We start from the raw sequence: 15,310 nt of genomic DNA, 5'->3' as shown, positions 1-15,310 counted from the left end.
GTGAGAAACTAACTAAAGGTGTGGAATTGAAAATATTAGGAAGAAGACTTACCACAAGCGAATCTCCAATTCCCCAATCTCCAAATCTTGATCTTTAATCTCCAAGTAGTTCTTTCATAAGAAACACACAAGTTAAAGAACCAAAATAATAAAAAATCCTACTTAAGCACCTTCCCCGGTAACGGTGCCAAAAACTTGATGCGGCATAAACATATACCAAAAAGTTACAAGTGCACAACTAATCAAGTTATAGTATAAAAAGTTATCGATCCCACGAGGAAGGTGTTTTGTAGGAGAAAATTAAAATTGGTTCTTATGTTGTGTGCGTGACGATTAGGAGTGATGAGTGAATGTGATTATGGAGAGATAGAAAGAGTGAAAGTGATAGTGTGTAAATCGACAAAAAATGTAAGTGAGAGTGGATGTGACAAAGAATGAATGATTTTCATAAGGAAAGATGAATAAAATCAAGAATCAAAAAGGAGAAGTAAGAATAAAAAGAAAATTTAAGAAATTAAAGATGGCGGATTCAATTAAAGATATGGATAATCTAGAATTGAATCCACTTCTTAGAAAAGGGTGATTCCCTAAAGGGTTCTAGCCTAAAGACGAATCAAAGAAAATAAAAATGAACAAAACGAAAAACTAAACCCGAGAGGGTTCTAGCCTCAAGGTGAATAGTGCAAGAAAATAAAATGGTAATTCCCTAGAGGGTTCTAGCCTCAAGGCAAATCAAAAAAAAAAAAACAAAAACAAAAACAAAATCTAATCCCAATAGGGTTCTAGCCTCAAGGCGAATAGTGCAAGAAAATAAAATCTAAACTATAAAATAAATTGCAAAAACTAAGCTATAAAATAAATTACAAGAATTAAATACGTGAAAATAAAGACATGAAATAAATCTAATTTATAAGCATGAAATAAATTTAAGACAAGAGGGTTCTAGCCTCTTGGCTATTTAAACAATAAAATCTAACTACAAGTATGGAAATAAATCTAAACTAATAAGAAATAAAAGAGAAAATAAGAAAAACAAAACTTCAAATTAATCTCCATCTTCATCATCCAACAAAGAGAAGGAAAAAAAAATTTAAAGTGGTGAATTTTTTTTATTAATTGTAACAAAAAGTTACAAGTTTGGAAGGTCTTCTCAATTAAGAGTAACCCTCTTCTCCAAATAGAGATACAAAATTTTTCAAACCCTCAACCCCTCACTCTCTACCCTTATTTATAGTAAACATCAACCTATATGTGCTCTTGGATTGAAATCTTATCCAAAACCATCAAAAATCAGCCCTTAATTTATAACAGAACTGTTAGTATCGATGCCAGCATCAATACCCGCATCGATGCCCGCATCGATACTAGCATCGATGTCCTATCAAATTTCTACCTTCATGGATGGCTTCGTCTCGTCGAGATAGGCGATTTTTATATATAATATGTTAAATTCCGCCTTTCGGATTAAGAGATATCGTCGTTTCTTTGCGGCCAACTATCTTGAGTACATTTTTTTTCATATTTGATTTTTTTATTTTCTCCGGCTTCTACAGGCTACTCGACTTGATTTTGGGCTTGGGCTTTTTGGCTCTTGCTTGTGTTCTTCATTTAATTCATGGGTTTTTGTTGAGAGAAGAGATCTTGGGCTTTATTCTTCATTAACCTGCAATTAAAGTTGTTGAGAGAAGAGATCTTGGGCTTTATTCTTCATTAACCTGCAATTAAAGATAAAAATAATTATTAATAACATATTTATTCATATAAAATAGATAATAATGGTATAAAATTATAATAAAATATGATTATCATATATGCACACTGGGTGGGTGTATGCTGCATCCTTGGTCACATATTGGGTAAATTGCACTTAAATACCCTATTATTTACCCAATATTGTACATAAATGCCCTCAGTTGTAAATTGTTTTACTTAGATACCCTAAAGTTTCTAAAAGTTGCACTTTAGTACCCTCGGTTATGCCAATGTGAGAATTTCCCCTTGAAAATTCTTATGTGGCACTCACATGCTAATTTTAGAACATTTTAACGCTTATTATTAGAGTAACTGTTAAACCGATCAAAAAGTCCTATTTTAAAGATATAACTAGGATATGTTTAAAATAGGATTTTGATAGGTTTAATAATAGACTTAACAAAGGATATGGATTAAATTGTGTTGAAATTGCACGTTAGTGCCACATTTAGGTTTTTTGGGGGTAAATTCTCATGTTTGCATAACCAAGGGTACTAGAGCACAACTTTTAGAAACTTTAAGATATTTAAGTGAAGGCGTTCACAAATAAGGGTATTTATGTGAAACATTGGATAACCAGTAAGGCATTTGAGTGTAATTTGCTCTTGAATATTCCACATACTTGGTGGATATTAGCCTCGAGGAAACATACAAGGTCAATACCCTTTTATGTACATACATTAAGGTCAACACCCTATGCGCTATAAGAACTAGTCGCGTAGTATCCCTAAATTTCTATGTTTAACAATATAGCCACCTAAAGTCCAAATAATGTTAATCTCTCTGTTATTGTACCTTTACTTGACAGAAAATAAACACAAGAACTGTTTATCAACTCTTGCTTGCGTGGGGTCTTCGCCTGTGCCGGGGATGTTGATATCCGTGAACTGTCGCGGATCAGATCCGGTTGTCAGAAAATTGACAGAGCTCCTACTTCACCAATGAAGTATTCGCTTGAAGCACTGAAATCGACTAAGCGAAAGTAATAACTCTTCTCGAGATTAAGTCCAAGCCTAATATCAAGGAACAGATGGGGGTAAATACGAGTTTAGATCCTTCGAAAACCTTCCTCTTTATGCCGAAGTTTGGCGGGATCTGACTTGCTTTCGCTGTAAATTCGTGCTCCTTGACTCCTCAATCCAGCAACACCTCGTCCTCTTGATATAAATCGTCCCCCGTGAAATGAGCCCCTAGGCCTATATTTATAGACTTCGGTTGGAGGGTTTTTGGATAAGAACGATGGATTTGGCCTTTTCCTCAGTTGATAACTGTGTAATCATGTTTGGAGATGATATCTAGGCAGTTGGGAACCTCTGGAACAGAAGAAATCCCATGAAAATAGCAAAAAATGGGTTTGGACGTTCTGGACAACTTTGGGCGCGGGACAGACCACGGTGACCCGGGCGTGCGCGGGTCACCACGAGCACGCAGCCGCGGGTCACCAGGAGGTGACCCGTGCGGCCACGGGTCACCAAGAGGTGACTCGCGCGCCACGCGAGTTCCGAAATTCTTTTGAGTTCTTTCGGTGTTTTCCGATTTTCCTGGACTTGTACTTTATACCGATTTGCATATTTGGTTGTCTTGTTGACTTGTACGCTTCGTTGGTTGATGAGCGCGAGCTGACTGACGAGCGCGTTTGGTCACTTGGAGCTGATCAATACGCGCGAGCTGACTGATGAGCGTGTTCGTTCACTTGGAGCTGACTGACGTGCACGATCTGGCTGATGAGCGCGTTCGGTCACTTGGAGCTGACCGACGCGCGCGAGCTGACTGATGAGCTTGTTTGGTCACTTGGAGCTGACCGACGTGCGTGAGCTGACTGACGGGTGCATTTTGTCACTTGGGGCTGACCGACGCGTTCGGTCACTTGGAGCTGACCAACAAGCGCGGGCCACTCGGATAATCCTTCTTGACTTGGATGATGACGTTCATCACCTTCTCTTCATCTCGAGCTGCGTACGGACACCTATAGGCATTTTTAAGCACCTACAGATACCCCCTTCAAAGTATTTCAGACTCATTCTTTCATAGAGGAGTCTGGAATGCTTTGGATAAGATAGGCCCTGTCTTCAACCTCTTCAGTATTTTATCAAGGAGATCCCGTAGGACCTGTGAATGACTTCAATTCTTGACTTCTTCAGCTTTCAGTCTACTCAGTATTTTGTCGAGCAGATGAAGTTCTTCCGGTACTGTGTTTATCATCTGACCGTTATCGAAGTCTCGAACCGAAGTTGTTGAGTAAATTTTTGGATTTAGCTTGTGTCGTTGAGTTGACGTTGAACTGATCGTCTTCGTCGGGAATTCATATCTGGATCACAATTGAACTCCCTGGAATCATCCTTTAATCCGGAATTTAGCCTTATTTTGGCAAAATTGCCGATGCGTTGACCGACATCGACCTTTACCGTAACGCGTTGTCCGACATTGACCTTTGTTGTAACACGTTGACCGGCGTTTAACACAAGTTATACTCGTAAGTTTGCTGGAGTCTACACAGTTTAAGCTCTTAAGGCATTGGAACGTGGTGGTCCCAAATTTCGGGCTGCATGACCAACTGTTAAAGTTGTTTCGTCTGTAGATATGGATCTTATCCCGAAGTTGTTGGATGCTCAAGTCACGACACAACCTAATGAAGCCAATACGTCAGAGACTTTCGCATATATAGGATTTTTAGCAAACCCTCCGCCATCAACGGGTTTGATGAGCTTTTACCGACTACCGTTTGAGTCGGGCTAGCATACAAATTGTTTAAATCCGGTGTGCATGTAACATTATGCTAAGAGAGTTAACGCTCTTAGTGCTACGATATTGAATACATAGACTTCGTCTTTCTCACGAGAAAAGACTACCCGACGACGTGTGTCAGACATAGACTTAGGATTTTTGACAAATTCTCAGCCATCAACGGATTTGATGCGTCTTTACCGACTACCATTTGAGTCAGGCTAGCAAGCGGATTGTTTAAGTCCGTTTCTCATGTGACGTTGTGCTATGAGAGTTAACTCATTTAGTGCTACGATATTGAATATGTAGACTTTGTCTTTCTTACGGGAATAGATTACCCGACAAAGTGTGTTGGCGCTAACTTATATCTTCTTAGGATTCGAGATAAAAATCCCCAGACTTGGATTTTGGTGTCTTCTTCAATTGGTGAAAGACTAAACCGACAACGCGTGTTAGGCGCTGACTTATCCCTACTTAAGATTCAGGATAAAATTCCCCGTATGTGTGAGGCACAGATTATGGTGTTATTAATAACAAACTGCTACAATATCGAATATGTGAGCTTTTATCCTTTTTACGGTTAAGGACTAACCGACAACGTGTGTTAGCCGCTGACTTATTCCTACTTAGGCTTCGGGATAAAATTCCCTAAATTTGGATTCTGGTATCTTCTTCACTCGATGAAAGACTAACCCGGCAACGCATGTTAGGCGTTGACTTATCCCTACTTAGGATTCGGGATAAAATTCTCGTACGTGTGAGGCACGGATTATGTTGTTATTAATAACAACCTGCCATAATATCGAATATGTGAGTTTTTATCATTTTTACAATTAAGGACTAACCGGTAACGCGTGTTAGGCGCTGACTTGTCTCTACTTAGGCTTCGGGACAAAATTTCCCAGACTTGGATTCTGGTGTCTTTTTCACACGGTGAAAGACTAAACCGGCAACGCGTGTTAGGCGTTGACTTATCCCTACTTAGGATTTGGGATAAATATCCCCATACGTGTGAGGCACGGATTATAGTTGTAGGTGTAAAAATTTGAATTTCCGAAACATGGATCTTGTTTGTATTGATAAGAATAGCTTATTACAAACTAATGAATCAAAATTAAAACATAAGCGGAGAGAATGCCCTCCTTGTTTAACGTAGGGTCTTTGGTAGCGATAGAACGCCTCCATCGGTTCTCGCACCGAGTTTGCTTCCCTTGGACGATCCGAGTGAAGTTGCGGGCGAGCTTCAGTAGGTAGTAGAAACTCGTGTTGATCGAGTTCGAGTTCCCAAGCTTAATGGCTATCAAGGCCGAAAGCTGGAAGAAGATGCTACAGTGTAAGAACAATACAAAGAGCCAGGCTCGATTCTCTTAGAGCTTAAGAGAACTGAATGCCAAGGAGCCAAATAGGTTCAGTCTTGATCAAGAGTTCAAGACCTCTCTTTTGATAGCCATCATTGGCTATTTATAGTGGAAGAGAAGCATGACCACTCCCTCAAATTGTGGGATTGTGGTTGAGGGGGACCATAACTCCATCCCTTAGATCTTGAGATGTGACCATTAGAGGTGAGGAGAACCATACTCCATCCCTTAGATCTTGAGATGTGACCATTAGAGGTGAGGAGAACCATACTCCATCTCTTAGATCATGAGGAGTGGATGTACCCACTCCCACGTTTTAAGCTCAAGTAGCTGACTTGGTCCAGCCGTGCAGGCGAGCTTGGGCTATCAGGCGTGCTGGCGAGCTTTCAGGAGAGTAGACGAGCTTGGGTCTGCAGGTGAGCTTGGCGGGCTTTGGCATGCAGGCGAGCCTGGGTGCTATAGGCGAGCTCGGCCTTCAGGCGAGCCTAGATCATACAGGCGAGCTAGGTCTTCAGGCGAGACTAGATCATACAGGCGAGCTAGGTCTTCAGGCGAGGCTATGCAGGCGAGCTGTGCAGGCGAGCCTCGTAGACGAAGCTATGCAGGCGAGCCTCGTAGATGAAGCTGTGCAGGCGAGCTTCGCTTAGTTCGAGCGAGCTCCAATGTTCAGGTGAACTCTAGCCTTACAGACGGACTTCCTTATAGGCGAACTTCATCCTTTTTAGGTGAGATTCAGCCTTCAGGCGAGCCTGGATCATGCAGGCGAGCTCGACTTATGTAGGCGAGCTCTAGAACATGCCACGAAGAACATGTCATAACTTTCAAACCGTAAGTCGGAATTTGACGAATTATATATGAAAATCGACTATCTCGACGAGATGGAGCCAACCAAACCCACCCCATAGGGCTCGGTTTGCTCTTATATGTTTTTCTAAATTCCTTCCAGTTTGAGAGATATCAGCGGTGTCCCCTTTTCAGCTATTTCGGGCGAGGTTTTAGCAGTCTTGTTCTGAACTTCTCTGATAGGGATTAAAGATAATTTTTATTGCCTACAGAATCCCCTCTAAAATTTTTAGACCTGAATCAGGCCGCATGGGGTCTGGAACACTTTGGATATGAAGACCTTCAAAGTGATCACTGCTCAGATGGAGCGAGGCGCCTTCCAATCGAACTTGGCAAGATTGAATTAGGATTTTAGCAAACCCTTAGATATCAACGGACTTGATTTATCTTTACCAACTGCCGTTTGAGTTGGACTAGCCATGCTCTTGCCCTTAGCATGATAATTTGTCGAGGAGCTTCTCTTAGGCTCAATGCTAAGATTTCTCCTCTATCCTTAGCCATTTGAGGCGTTTGGACATAGGGAGCAATTTAACCTCGTATACCAGTCAGAGGAAAGGAACAGTTTCACCTCGTGCACCGATTAGAGGAAAGGGAGAAGTTTAGCCTCGTGCACCGGTTGGAGGAAAGGAGCAGTAGTTTATACTCGTATACTTGTCAGAGTAAAGGGGCAGTTTTACCTCGTGCACCGGTTGGAGGAAAGGGAGCAGTTTAGCCTTGTACACCAGTTAGAGATTACCAGGTTATCCTTAAGAATGTTCTCTAAGAACTTCCCAAAGGTAAGGAACAGTTTAGCCTCGTATACCAGTTGGAGGTAAGGAGCAGTTTCACCTCATGCACCGATTGGAGGAAATGGAGCAGTTTAGCCTCATGCACCGGTTGGAGGAAAGGAGCAACAATTTATACCCGTATACTTGTCGAAGTAAAGGGGCAGTTTCACCTCGTGCACCGGTTGGAGGAAAGGGAGCAGTTTAGCCTCGTGCACCGATTAGAGGTTGCCAGGTTATCCTTAAGAATATTCTCTAAGAACTTCCCATCAAAGGTAAAGAACAGTTTAGCCTCGTATACCAGTTGAAGGTTGTCGGGTTATCCTTAAGAATATTATGGGTAACATCCTCCAAGAACTTCCCGTTAAAGGTAGGCAACAGTTTATACTTGTATACCCGTTGGAGTCTATGAAGCAGTTTAGCCTCGTATATCAGTTGGATGTTAGGAGAAACTTGTCTTCTCTTGGGGCCAAGATGAATCCTGATTTGTCTTCTCTTAGGGCAAAGACGAACCCTGATTTTTCTTCTCTTGGGACAAAGACGAACCATGATTTGTCTTCTCTTGGGGCAAAGACGAACCTGAAATAGCGGCACATCATATGGTAGGCTACTATTTGGATAAAAGCTCATCATTTGGTAGCTCATTATCAAACAACAACACCTTTTGTGGGAAAGACGGTGCTGGGGGAATCAAATTGTTCAAGGACGTATGAGTGTAATGATTGATTGTTATAGGAGCCATCGCATGGTAAGCTACTACCCATCGATTGTTCTAAGGATATTAGAACGCTCGGAAAGGATTAGGTCGTTCAGAGACATATGAGTATGACAACTGATCGGACAACGTCATTTGTAGAAATAACGATGTCGACTATCAGAGGTAATCGTTAACTTGATAGGAATTGCCACGATTGGAGCGACTTTGTGGACCTACCGCTCCATTGAAGAGAGTCGGTAAGTAGATTTTGGTCAGAGGTGATTGGAGCGACTTTGTGGACCTACCGCTCCATTGAAGAGAGTCGGTAAGTAGATTTTGGTCAGAGGTGTGATGTTAACATCCATTGAAGAGAGTCGGTAAGTAGATTTTGGTCAGAGGTGTGATGTTAACATGACATGATTGTTTGTTACGATTTGATCAACTTTGTGGACCTACCGCTCTATTGAAGAGAGTCAGTAAGTAGATTTTCGTCAGAGGTGTGATGTTAACATGACATAATTGTTTGTTATGATTTGAGTAACTTTGTGGACCTACTGCTCTACTAAAGAGTCGGTAAGTAGATTTTGGTCAGAGGTGTGATGTTAACATGACATGATTGTTTGTTGTGATTTGAGCAACTTTGTGGACCTACCGCTCCATTGAAGAGAGTCGGTAAGTAGATTTTAGTCAGAGGTGTGATGTTAACATGACATGATTGTTTGTTACGATTTGAGCAACTTTATGGACTTACCATCCTATTGAAAAGGACTGGTAAGTTGATTTGTCAGAGGTGATGTTAACATGACATGATTATTTGTTGCGATTTGAGCAACTTTGTGGACTTACCATCCTATTGAAGAGGACTGGTAAGTTGATTTGTTAGAGGTGATTGTTAACGTGACAGTGGGAGTGATCCCATCATCCTATTAGAAAGGATCGATGGAGGAAATTTGGAGGAGACCATCAGAGGTAACGGTTAACATGATAACCTTTTGTGTGGACCCGTCGTCCTATTGAAGAGGATCAACGAGTGAATGGATTATCAGATGTGATAACATGATAGCCTCGTGGAGCCAATTGATCAGAGAGAAGAATTGAGATAGTACATGGTTCCGTAGAGAAACCGAGATCACCCCCACTCTAGCGAGAATCAGGATTTGAAGGGTAAAGACACCTTAGTTGACCTCGTGGGAGTTGAAGGATGAAATCCTCTGCTAACACATTACCCATTCAACTAGACCGTCTCTACTATGAATGGGTATGAAGCTATCGTCGGAGGCAGGTCCTCCGGCGATTGATGCATACAAGCATCACTGATTATCTTTGGCCAATAATAGCCAAGTCTTCGCAGCCGGCCTCATAGTTTGGGTCCGAGTTGGCGAACTCAGCAAATGCCATCGAGGGCTTGTAGTGCTTCAAAGCTTTGCCCCTCTGTTGTGAAGAGGATTTGGATGAGGAGGTGGCTTCCACTACCAAGATGTCTTGGTCATCACCCTCTTGAAATTCATATTGCTCTTCAGTATCCATACGCTGAAGCATGCTCTCGATTTGTTCTCCTTGGCGGATTAAGTCTTTCCATGAGTAAGCTATGATAGCGCCCATGTTGGACAGAATGTTGATGGAGAGATTGTTCCGGCACATCTCAATGAGAGTGGCCTTGGAAATCCGATCTTGTGTATGCAGTGATCGGTTCCTAAACCTCTTGACAAAGTTACTTACAGACTCTGTCTTTTCCTGCTTTGCAGTTAGCAGGGTGGCCACATATACTTCTTCGTCATCGTCAAAGAATCTGGCCATGAAGAGCATTTCCATGTCCTTCGAGCAGGTGATGGATTCAGGCTCCAATCTGTGGAACCATTCAAAAGCGACCCGCTTGAAGGTACCAATGAACAGTCAGGTCATAATGGGATCATTCCCTACTATGTGTCCAGTTTGCGTCTAGAAGTAGTAAATGTGTTGGGTAGGATAACCCTTGCCATCAAACTGCAGGAGGTCCAGTGGCTAAAACTTCACCGGGTAGGAAACTGTATCCCATTCGATTGGATATAGTCTGATAACCCCCAGCTTGTTCATATATTTCTGGAGTTTCAAGGTGTGGAGTTAGCTTTAGAACTCGTCGAGCCTTTTGTCCCTCGGATTATGATCCGAAGATGACGCTCCTCTAGATGACTCGGATGAGGAGTGAGAAGGAGTAGGCACCCGCTCTTTTTGCTTCGTGGATTTACGCGAAGCCCACAAAGTCCTCTCTCTTCTTCTTCTTCTTCTTCTTCTTCTTCTTCTTCTTCTTCTTGCTCAGAAGCTCTTCCAACATCTCCTTCAGGGAATCGATGGTTTCTTGTTGCTCGTCGAATCTCCTGGATATCTCATCAGGATTGTTGGTCATGTGCACTTTCGGGCCTTCACCCTGAATAGAGCTTGAAGCATGCGGACATGAGGACACTTGGGAAATTCCCTAAGCGTCGAATCCAACCGACTGTACCGAGACAGGCGAGGTCTGGAATGTGGGCGAGCTCTAGCCGGCTGTAGGTGAGCTCGAGCATTTGGGTGACCTTCAGCCAACTGCTGGCGCTCAAATGAAGGAGACCCTAGAGAGTAAAAATGGGAACACTTGGGAAATTTCCTAAGCATTGAACTCATGGGACCTTGCCTAGACAGGCGAGCTTGGGCCTGTTGGTGAAGTTCAGTCGTCTGTTCATTCAGGCGAGGTTCGCGTGGTCGGGGACCTTGAGCCTGTTGGTGAGGTTCAACCTCCAATTCTTTCAGATAAGGTTCATCTGTCTGGCGAACTACCACTTTTTGCGGGTGGGGTCGAGCTGTTAGGCGAACTTGCCGAGGTCTGCCTATTTGGCATACTTGAGCTCGTCGGCGAGACTCAGTCTGGCGAGGTTCGCCTGTTGGACGAGTTGGCATCTGTTGGCGAGCTCGCATGTGTTGGCGAGGTTTGGCCTGTCGAGGCTCGCTTGTTGGGCGAGCTGCAGCTTTGCCTTTCTGGTGAAGGTCGGCTTGCGGGCGAAGTTGGGCCGTTAGGCGAACTTGATGAAGTTCGCCTAAACTATAGAGTTCACCATATTTGTGAAGCTCACCAGATTTGGGAAGCTCGACTGAAGAGCAGAGCCCACCTGCGTAGGTGGGCTTGCCTGATTTGAGCGGTTCGTAAAAATTGGGAACCTTCCTCACGGAGCGAAGCTCGTAGGGCTCACCTGAACTGCTAGGCTCGCAGAAAACACTAAATTCGCCAATTTTGAGAACTTTGTGTTTTGACTTGGATCTCTTCAGACCTGAATAGTAATCCGGGCCATCATCGGAGATGAGGGCTTGCGTCTTTTGGCGGACGAGAGCTTGTTGTCGTCGTTGCTTGGATCTTTTGAAGAGGGGAGCGTTCATGTTTCCGGCGAAGACGTGGCCCGCGCCGACATGAATTGTCGTCTCCTCTAGTATGGGGGCCTGCGAGGATCATTCAACGACTCATCGAGCAGCCCTTGAGCTTGCATCCTTTGCCTTCGGCTCGGCCGTGATGGGCTTAGGGGAGATAGAACCCCCTGTGCTTGCTCGGATGCAGTTCTCCGGCGTGGTTGCCTCGGCTACTTGGGGCTGGGCCACACACACCACTCTGTAGCGATGCAGTTCTCCGGCGTGGTTGCCTCGGCTACTTGGGGCTGGGCCACACACACCACTCTGTAGCACTTGCGAGACACATTGCCACCAGAAGAGGATGAAGATATGTACTCTTCGAACTCGATCACGAGGGACTCAATAGTTGTCCCCGCCGTAATTTTGTTGAACTGCGCCACCACCATTTAAGTTGAAAAATGGTTGCTCCCACTGTGGTCGCCATCTTTTGTAGGTGTAAAAAAATGATTTTCCAAAATAAGGATCTTATTTGTATTGATAAGAATAACTTATTACAAACTAATGAATCAAAATTATAACAGAAGCGGAGAGAATGCCCTCCTTGTTTAACGTGGGGTCTTTGGTAGCGATAGGACGCCTTCCTCAATTCTCGCACCGAGTTTGCTTCCTTTGGACAATCCGAGTGAAGTTGCGGGCGAGCTTCAGTAGGCAGTAGAAGCTCGTGTTGATCGAGTTCGAGTTGCCGAGCTTAATGGCTATCAAGGCCGAAAGCTGGAATAAGATGCTACAGTGCAAGAATAATGCAAAGAGCCAGGCTCGATTCTCTTAGAGCTTAAAAGAACTGATTGCCAAGGAACCAAATAGGTTCAGTCTTGATCAAGAGTTCAAGACCTCTCCTTTGATAGCCATCATTGGCTATTTATAGTGAAGAGAAGCATGACCACTCCCTCAAATTGTGGGATTGTGGTTGAGGGGGACCATAACTCCATCCCTTAAATCTTGGGATGTGATCATTAGAGGTGAGGAGAACCATACTCCATCCCTTAGATCTTGAGATGTGACCATTAGAGGTGAGGAGAACCATACTCCATCCCTTAGATCATGAGGAGTGGATGTACCCACTCCCACGTTTTAAGCTCAAGTAGTTGACTTGGTCCAGCCGTGCAGGCGAGCTGGCGAGCTTTCATGCGAGCAGACGAGCTTGAGTCTGCAGGTGAGCTTGGCGGGCTTTGGCATGCCGGCGAGCCTGGGTGCTACAAGCGAGCTCGGTCTTTAGGCGAGCCTGGATCATACAAGCAAGCAAGGTCTTCAGGAAAGGCTAGATCATACATGTGAGGTAGGTCTTCAGGCGAGGCTATGCAGGCGAGCTGTGCAGGCGAGCCTTATAGACGAAGCTGTGCAGGCGAGCTTCGCTTAGTTCGGGCGAGCTCCATTGTTCAGGCGAGCTCTAGCCTTGCAGAAGGACTTCATTATAGGCGAACTTCACCCTTTTCAGGTGAGCTTTAGCCTTCAGGCGAGTCTGGATCATGCAGTCGAGCTCGACTTTTGCAGGCGAGCTCCAGAACATGCCACGAAAAACAGGTCATAACTTTCAAATCGTAAGTCGGAATTTGACGAATTATATATGAAAATCGACTATCTCGATGAGACAGAGCCAACCAAACCGACCACATAGGGTTTGGTTTGCTCCTGTCCATTTCACCAAATTCCTTCTGGTTTTAGAGATATCAGCATTTTCCCCTTTTAAGCTATTTCGGGCGAGGTTTTAACAGTCTTATTCTAAACTTCTCTGATAGGGATTAAAGGTAATTTTTATTACCTATAATGATGTTATTAATAACAACCTACCATAATATCAAATATGTAGGCTTTTGTCCTTTTTACGGTTAAGGACTAACCGACAACGCGTGTTAGGCGCTGACTTATCCCTACTTGGGCTTCGGGACAGAATTCCTCTGATTTGGATTCTGGTATCTTTTTTACTCGGAGAAAGACTAAACCGATAACACGTGTTAGGCGTTGACTTATCCCTACTTAGGATTCAGGATAAAATTCTCCGTACATGTGAGGCACAGATTATGATGTTATTAATAACAACCTGTCATAATATTGAATATATGGCTTTTGTCCTTTTTACGGTTAATGACTAACTAGTAACGAGTGTTAGGCGCTGACTTATCCCTACTTAGGCTTCGGGATAAAATTTTCTAGATTTGGATTATGGTGTCTTCTTCACTCGGTGAAAGACTAAACAGACAACGCGTGTTAGGCGTTGACTTATCCCTACTTAGGATTCAGGATAAAAGTCTCCATACGTGTGAGGCATAGATTATGGTATTATTAATAACAACATGCCATAATATCAAATATGTGGGCTTTTATCCTTTTTACGGTTAATGACTAACCGACAACGCATGTTAGGCGCTGATTTATCCCTACTTAGGCTTTGGGACAAAATTCCCCAAACTTGGATTCTAGTTTCTTTTTTACTCGATGAAAGACTAAATCGGCAACCCGTAACGTTTTTATCAAAGGGAGGGTTATCTGCATCAAGGTGTTCATCCATGTCTGAATCGTCACCTATCCGTTAGGCATTATTGTGACAACTAGATTCACCAATTTGATTAGACAAGGCCCGAATCTGTTAGTCAAGCTCTTCCCTCATCCGCAGCATAGCCATTTTCATTTCGAACTTGAAGTTCTCTTTTTGCTTGGCTAAGGCATCGTCGATGATTTTGGTCATTTGCTCGGTATTGATCATAAACACCTCGCGGGATTGTCCTGGGCTGGATAATGTATTATCAGAAGTGACTGCAGAGTTAGCATCTGATGCTTCATCATCCGGGGATAACCCTCTATTCATCCTCTGATAGTCCCTACATCTAGTAGTCCCTGCGCGTAGCCGAATTAAACGATGCGATATGAGGGGGTCAGAACTAGAAGGTCGAGTCGACTTTCCCTTATCAGCCATATTAATCGTGACTTCTAGAAGTTCGTCACCTTGAATGACCGATCGTTTCTTGCAAAAATGCTTTGGCTTGGATTTAGCCGTTCTGTCGGAGATCCTCTCGAATACTGAGACCCTCTACGGAGTGGTCTTGGGGCAACTACACACTAATAATACTGCTCTGATAATTTTGGCACACGGACAATGAGAGTTCGCTTCTCGGCTACTCCTTTTTCGAGATTTATTCGTACCCCCAGCCGATAGTACAACTCATTGGTCTGATGACCGGAGAAATCTATCATGTGTTGGCACGACCCCCTAGGTATAACGTCGTCGTCAGACGTCCTCTGGGAATTCAATGCTTTGTTAGCGTGTTTAGGAGTCACATGTTTGAGGCTACATTTTCGTGAGCGTAGGATCTCGACAGGCTCCTCGACTTCGACACGCAATCCAACATGGTCAGTTATAAGGATTTTTCTATCAAGTGATCTCTTTCACGGCTTAGGAGGACGATTATGACCCCCATCCTGATAAACCGCTTGAGATTCGTTCAATGGTCCCAAGCGCTCTTTGACTTGAGCTTTACCTCGATCATCGTGTGAAGGACCAAGGTGATTTGTGATCTTTATCTTAAATCGGAACAAATCCACACTGTCGTGGAGTTCTACTGGAGGCGCGTGATCAATTGAAGTAGGGGCGGAACTCAATGGAATCGGAAAAACAGGTGCAGCATGTCTCATGTCTTGGCCCTGGCGCGAGTCAGATCTTGGTGACCCGCGGTTGGGCGGGTCAGACTTGAGTGACCCACAGCTAGGAGGGTCAGACTTGAGAGACCCACGGCTAGGAGGGTCAGACTTGAGTTACCCGCGGCTTG

This window comes from Asparagus officinalis, chromosome 9, assembly GCF_001876935.1.
Source record: "Asparagus officinalis chromosome 9, Aspof.V1, whole genome shotgun sequence".
Taxonomy (NCBI): domain Eukaryota; kingdom Viridiplantae; phylum Streptophyta; class Magnoliopsida; order Asparagales; family Asparagaceae; genus Asparagus; species Asparagus officinalis.
The sequence above is the reverse complement of the archived record's forward strand: the minus strand, read 5'-3'. Positions refer to the sequence as shown.